Source organism: Geotrypetes seraphini, chromosome 10 (assembly GCF_902459505.1).
Source record: "Geotrypetes seraphini chromosome 10, aGeoSer1.1, whole genome shotgun sequence".
NCBI classification, from domain to species: Eukaryota; Metazoa; Chordata; class Amphibia; order Gymnophiona; family Dermophiidae; genus Geotrypetes; species Geotrypetes seraphini.
In genome coordinates, this window is record NC_047093.1 from 58,541,781 (window position 1) to 58,549,492 (window position 7,712).

The 7,712-nt window shown below is 41.8% G+C and overlaps 1 protein-coding gene across 5 annotated transcripts in view; it reads right to left on the bottom strand.

The window, feature by feature from the left end:
• The window catches only part of BRD3 (bromodomain containing 3), a 134,177-nt gene extending 126,500 nt beyond the window's left edge, over positions 1 to 7,677 (bottom strand). Inside the window, exon 1 of one of the 5 annotated variants that reach the window (XM_033960273.1) lies at positions 7,588 to 7,677. The gene's annotated coding sequence lies outside the window, so the exon portion shown is untranslated. Of the gene's footprint in view, positions 1 to 7,009; positions 7,028 to 7,587 lie in introns of those variants that run through there. The other 4 variants (XM_033960280.1, XM_033960278.1, XM_033960275.1 and 1 more) reach the window with 4 other exon arrangements.
• Positions 7,678 to 7,712: the final 35 nt, after the last annotated feature.

A 7,712-nucleotide genomic window follows, 5' to 3' on the forward strand; every position in this document is an offset into this window, starting at 1 on the left:
TGACAGTGTTAGTAATGTGTTCATGGAAATATAACCTATCATCTATTGTAACACCTAATATTTTTAGGGATCTTACTGAATTTAATTGAACGTTATCTAAAGTAAACGGAGCATTTAAGTTTATATCTTTTTTCCAAGGGAAAAATAGTGTTTTGGATTTTTGTATGTTTAGGGCTAACATGTTTGAGCTAAGCCATTGTTTAATGTCTCCTAGTTTTCTATTTATTTCAATTATTTCATTTTTATTGTCTGGATTCAGTGGATGAAGCAGTTGAACATCGTCGGCATAGGTGAAAGTAGTAAAGCCTATTGATTGACATAGGCAGAGCAATGGAGAGAGAAATATATTGAATGAGAAAATGTGGAAAGCAGAAACCAGACAACAAAGGTAGAAAAAAAATTATATTTATTTATTTATTTTTTGCTTTAGGATAAAGTAGTATATTAGTTGTGTTGATAAAAATTTATAAACAAACCCCTGCCAGCTGAACATCTCTTTCTCTAGTTCAGCAGCAGGAACTTTGATTTATAAGAAAGGAATAAGCTAAATATTACAGTACTAAGGCTTATATGGATGCAGCGGGGACGGTGATGGGGCGGTGAAGGGAATGGCGGTGACGGAGCGGTGCAGAGGATGGTGGGGCAGTGACGGGGACAGATTTTTTCCCCGTGTCATTCTCTATCCCGGACTTCTTCCTCAATGGTTTCCTCTGTCTTGATGTTTTCTGCCTCTCTGTCCTCCTCCTCCACTGTTCAAAGTGCTTCTAGTTCCAGTTTTTTGCCTTCCAGGAGTCTAACTTGTTTCTTCAGGCCCTCATTCCTCGCATCGAGTGCATACATAAGACCCACTGAGTTGGAAGAGCACTGGAGGAAGAGCATTGGAGGTTTACAAACACTTCACTTTTAAGTATTCTGAGGAGTAGCAGATTACTAGCCATTCTAGCCACCGATATCTAAGGAACATTTTGCAGCCATTATAAAAAAAAAATCAACAACAATTACAAACTGGCAGATTTCATCTAACTAAAATCACCAAAATAGCCTATGTTAAAGATAAAAGCAAACTTCAGAGCCACTTTGTACAAAATGTCTAAGGGTCATGCTCGTGAAACACTAAAGACTCCAGCGTTGAGCTTGCCACTGGACCGAGAGACTGCCAGATTATCGTAAATATACAAGAGAGTTTCCAAAACATCTGCTTTTCCTTCCAAATTAGACTTTCTTTTTTTAGTGTGTGTTTCGCAAACATGGACATTGGCTAAAAGACTTCTGAAGCAGGCCATAGGACCAAAACATGTACATGTCGAGTCCAAATAGATATAATAAAAATATTGAGCACCTAAGGTCACCTTCACTGGTCTTTTTTTGCCTCTCTAGCTTGAGAAGGTAGCATCTCCTGTTTCTTCGTGGTAAGAGCCATGCTCAACAAGAATTTTCCAACAGCAGAACAACCGAATCTGCAACTGAAACTAGCCAGGCTCTGCCACCAAACACAGCCTCCTTTCTCCCCTTCACTGCTGCTGCTGCACACAACATACCTTACCCCAGGGGTGCCCAACACGTCGATCGCGATCGACCAGTAGCTCAGGAAGGCAACGCGAGTCGATCGCGGAGCCCATCCCGGGCTCCGTGATAGACTCGTGTTGCCGTCCTGATCTACCGGGCGACCAGCCTTCCTCTCCAGTGTTCTCTCTAGGGCCTTTTAGCTAGGCGGTCCGCCCAGCTGTCATCTGCTGCTGCCGCCGCTGCTGAACATTAAAAAAAAACGGCTTGGAGATTTCAGCCCGTAGCGAACTTATGCTCCGTGGCTCTAACGTGTGCATGCCGGCTTCCCTTCTCTTCCCTCCAAAACCAGAAGTTATGTCCGGAGGGGGGGGAGAAAGGAAGCCGGCACGCACATGTTGAGAGCGTTTGCTATGGGCTAAGGCGGGAGACAGGTTAGTGAAGCATTTGCTCTTCTTGCTGCCGGGTCCTGCCTACTTTCTGTTTCCGCGAAGGCAGGACCCGGCAGCATTTCCCCCAACAGCTCGATCGCGATGCTGGTCGGCCGAAGCAGGGAGAGGTTGGGGTGGCGTCGGCTTTCGGGCCTGTTATTGGTGGTGGTTTGGGTCCTGGTCCCCGATGGCAGTGGCTTGGGGGAGGGCAGGGAGAAAGAAAGAAAAAAGGCAGGCAGGGAGACAGAAGGAAAGAAGAGAAACAGTAAAAAAAAAGAAAGGGAGGCAGAGAGAAAGAAAGGGCAGGGAGAGAGGAAGGAAAAGTTGGGGGAGGGAACGAGGTCTGGAGGAGAGGAAGCATACAGGCTAAAAGAAGGGAAGAAAGATTGGATGCACAGTCAGAAGAAGAAAGTGCAACCAGAGACTCATGAAATCACCAGACAAGGTAGGAAAAATGATTTTATTTTAAATTTAGTGATCAAAATGTGTCTGAATTTATATCTGCTGTCTATATTTTACACTAAGGTCCCCTTTTACTAAACTGCAATAGAGTTTTTTTAGCGCAGGGAGCCTATGAGCATCGAGAGCAGCGCTGGGCATTCAGCGCAGCTCCCTGCACTCTAAAAACTGCTATCGTGGTTTAGTAAAAAGGGAGGGAGGTATATTTGTCTATTTTTGTATGGTTGTTACTGAGGTGATAGTGCATAGAGTTATCTGCTTTGACCTCTTTGAAAAACCCTGGAATAGGAATGATAATTAACATTTTCTATGCGTACAGTGTGCGTTGTGTTTTTTAAAAATTTTATTGTTGGTAGATCATTTTGACTTGGTCATTTTAAAAGTAGCTCGCAAGCCCAAAAAATGTGGGCACCCCTGCCTTACCCCCTCGTGGAGCCACCTAGTATCCTAAATGGGGCAAGAGCGATTCACAGGCACTCTTGCCCTAGACATCTTTGCCACCCAAATGACTGCCAAGACCTTCAGCAGCAGTCTCACGATACTGCCACTGAACATCACAGTGGCCATCTTGAGATTGAAGAAGCCAGTGTAGCCAAGAGAGAGTTTAAATTGCTCCCGACTATACTGGCTCCAATCCCAAGATGATTACTGTGACCTTCAGGAGCAATCATTTTTGTGGCTGAGGTGGGAGTGACATTGAATGGCTCTTGCCTCAGGTAAGCCACTAGACCACCAGGGTGTCTAAGGCATATCCAGAGGAGAGAGGAAGCTGGCTGATGGGCGAGTCCAGGAGGGGAGAGGAGGAGTTAAAACAGATTATTTTCCTGCTAACCCAGGTAATTAGTAATTAGGTCTTATTGAATAAAATGAGACTGGAGTTTGGATAAAATAATGCACCTTAACAGAAGCCCACGCTAACTACACTCTTGATCTGTGGCTACTGCTGGGGGTCATCCTTCTTATTACAGAAGACAAGATTAAATTATGTATAAGAAATAGAAAAACAATCGTATATTTTTCTTTTTTTTTTTGGTTAAAGACTCCAAAACACACGCAAACCATTTCCGTGCACAGATATTTCAGTATACCCAACATAGAAGAAACTGAAGTAGGAAGTATTTTTATTTACGCCTCACCAGAATATATTTTTATTAAAGTTCCTGATTTCTCCAAGTGTTACAAAACCACCCCATCATAGACATGACAGCAATGTACTTACTGTACCAGAAAGTAACTTGTCTTGAGATACTACTAAAAAAAAAAAAAAAAAAAAGAAGAAGTGTGGACATTCTGAAAGCCAGCATTCATCCTCTCTCCCAAATGACAGTGGCATATGCACAGTAATGACCCACTAGCCACTATTCAATCCAAAAGGGAGATAAGAGTGACTCAAGGCAAAAAAAACAACAACCATTCATTCAGAGAGGAAATAAAGCTCTGACTTCAGATGACATCAGGTAGTCTCAGCTCAACACACCAAGCTGCAATGGATTGAGAAGGCAATCTACACTCACAAATTGATGTACTGGAAGAGACAGCAAACCTCAAAGCAGATCTCCTTCTTTCCTGTGCCACTTTGTAAAAAACACATGAGCTGGAATACTAACTTACAGAATTTGGATCTTGTCACATCAAAGTAAGGTACTTATGCAAATGAGCTTGGTAAACTTTTATACAAAAATTTGGTATTGCACCAGTCAAAAACATAACTAAACTTCAGTATAGTTTGTTTTCTTCTTTGCAAAACCTGGCCTGTAAAGTTTTACATGTTGATTTTGAAAAATCACATAAGGAATGAACTGCCTTACATCACAGTACCTAATTATTTATGAATTTTAAAATGTTTAAATATAGCAGAATGCCTAGGAAAGTTGACTGAGAAACTTCATTTTGTGAATTGTTTTGCAAAAGGGCACAATATATGCAAAAACATACAAAACACTGACATTTCAGCATTTGTGCATTTTTGTATGTTTTTTGACATTGTATCCTTTTAATAAAGCCATGTTAGACTTTAGTACATTGGCCTCTAATATCCTCATCCATATATTAACACAAATTTGCATCACAATAGATCCTATGAGATTTTCTTTCCTGTTAATATTTTTCTCTCCCGATTCAAAGTGGAATTCCTACAGTAAAGAAACACTCCCACAGTCCAGGAAAACCTAAGCTCATTACATTTTAGAAGCTAAGCAGAGTCAGATCTGGCCAGCATCTGGATGAGAGGCCAACAAGGGAAAACAAGTGCCAGGAATTGCAGAAGCCAGTGGCAACCACTATAGTAGCCTGCCACGAAAACTGTGGCAGAGCTATAACCATCCAATCCTCAACATCCGGGAATGAATAGAAAAACCAAATATGAAAAACAATCAGGAACACAATTAAGAGAAAAGAAACAGTGAAGGTTCAATAATGCCTAACTTGTGTATTAAGAACAAGGCTCGAATACGGTAATATCTTTTGAATGAAACATTATTTCTTTGCAAAGGACATAAGGTTAGATTATCATTAGTATCCACAGGGCAAAGGTTTCTATCAATTGTTTAGAAGTGTACATTCCATCCTCACTGCTACACAGCCTCAACCATGTAAGGTCATTCAGAAAGAAAACTTGTAAGGTGCCCGAAGAATTAAGACTATCAAATACAAAAAAAACACAAGGAAAAAATCTTGATCTGTGCCAGACATAGGGGTCCTTTTACTAAGGTATGCGTTAAATGCTAACGTGTCCATAGAATATATAAGGGGTGTGTTAGCATTTAGTGCGTGCTAATCGTTAGCATGTACTAAATTGGCCTGTGCGCCTTAGTAAAAGAGGGGGATAGTGCCATGCTTCAGGTGCAGACTCAAGCCCAGCACACACAAGCCCCATATAATACAGATGGCTAGTCTAACCCTTAACAGCTATGTTATTTATTATACTTACAACCATAGAAGCCAACTTTCAAAATGATTGTGGGTGCTAAACCCAACAGAAATTCCCTTCCCTGGACACAGACAAGGAGTTTTCAATATTGGGGGCGCTCAAGCACCCACAAAGCCGGCACCTATTACAGTAAAGATCTGCCAGAAACCAGCAAGCTTATTTATACCATACAGCTACTCAAAGAGCTTCAGCATTTGCAAGGATTTATTTAACTTCATTGTAAAACTACATCACTACTGTAATACTCTAATATTTAGATTGTGGGCAATCATGAAATTACATCATCATCCATTTACCATAAGAGATTAATTCATTGGTGTCAGGAAAGAAGAGGCACATTTGTTCTTCAGTTCTGTAGTTATATAGTTTTTCATGATGATGTAAACGGCTAAAGCCAAATTGTATACCTAGGAAATAGGGTAACTCCAAAAGCGCCTGTTTATTTGTGCTTAATTTCTCACTCTATCTGGTGAGCCCAGAATGAAATACAAAACATTTTTTTTTAAAGTCTAGTTGGCTTTAGCTAGTAGAGAAGAATAATGTCCACACAATTCTCATACCAGCAAATGCCCAAATAATTAAGACCATCAGTGTGATGACTTCAGGAAGATATCATTGAACAATCACACTCTTTGGGATTACTGTCTATATACAGTTTGTGCAACTAGAATCGGAATAAATATTTGCTTCCTTAATAGAAAGGGATATCAGAACACAAAGACATTTAAACCATAAAGCAACAGGATGTTCTACATAAAAGAAAAATTAGTGTGACAATGCTCAGAAACAGGTGGCCTACAAACAATCTTTGAAGTACGTGTATTTCTCTGCTAATTCTGAGTTTGGCTGGTTTATCTAGTTAAGTAAAAGATCAGTAGAGATAGGTCTTATGCGTGTCACAAAAATTTCAAATAAAGTGTAGGGCAGAGAAGGCCTCAGCAATCCACTGAACATAACTCAAAATATATCTAAAGATATTTCCCCACCAGAATCATCTTTTTTTAATCTGGCATATTCTTTCCCACATGTTTCATTATTAAACATCATGTATTCATTATTAAAATTGTATAATGCAGAGAAAGGAACTTTCAATTATGACTCCTTGGGAACCAATAGTTGAACATCAATGCCCTAAAATGGGAAAGTTTGGGGCCCTCACAGATTTTTTGTTTATTTATAATACAAAACATTACAAGTATTCTCCAAGCCCAGCTAGTAAATTGCTTTCTGCAAATCACACAGCTATACACAAGTTTTTCCAGCAATGAAATGTCCCAGAAAAACCTTTCATGATTGGCTCTGTGCAAGTCACAACAACCAAACTTGGAATATATGTGTGAACAAGGAACTGGATGTTGTCAATGAAGATGTATTTCAACCCATTCGAATAAGGTGAGGTGGGCTGTATTACACATAGTGTACTAACACATCCAAAATAGTCCACTGTATTACACATATCAGTGTACTAACATCCAAAATAGTCCCTAAGTAAAGCAAGGTGCAACTGGCTAGAGACCCTCACCCCCAGTATGCAAAACTGCTAATTATTTGCAAGGTAGCCTGAGAGAATAGAAACTTCTAAATAACTAAAAACTATTTGTTGTTATTCACTTTTTCGGCGAAACCAAGTTACACAGTCTGGGCGAAAACTAAGTGCAATCGTGTTTATTAAACAATGTTCACTAACTTCCCAATAACCTGCACATCGGCCGGGGTCAGCTTTGGGTTCCTCTAAGCCAGCAGCAACCCTCCCCCTTCCCTTCTCCCGCCCCTCTCTGCCGGTCAGCTCAGCTCGCGGTGCCTCCGGTGCCGCCGCTAAAGCCCTCCTCCCTCCACCCCCTCCCCAATTTTCCCCTTCAAAAGATGGCGGGCAGGAAAAAAAAATCGCTCCTGTGAGAAATGCAAGTGCTCGTTTGAGTCGCAGCGAGAACACGCCAAGGCCCTCTCCCCGGGGGTCAGGAGGACAGGCGGGTTAGGGGGGGGGGGAAGAGAAAGGAAGCGCCCCCCTTTCTGCCCAGGAGAGAGGCGCCCCCCAGCTCCTTCCCTGCCATTGAGCGCCCGTCTTATCGGCAGAACAGCCACAATGTATCAAATCTCAAGCTGGCTTTGTTACATTGTGGCAGTGCACAAAGGCTGCGGACCCGGGCAGCGCTTCCTCGCCTGAGCCCACGGGCTTCCAGGCGCTTTTCAGCCACTCCACCACGGCACCCGGACATTTACTGCAAGCGAGCACCAACAAAGAAACGGCGATATTAAATATATTACTTTTCCCCCAGCGGCTCCAGCAACGTTTGTCTCACAATCCCTCCAGTTGCTCTTCTTTTTATCCTCGGCAAGGCAGCATAATAGATGAGCCAGACCTGGTTAGTGCGCAGGCGCGCTGGAGCCAG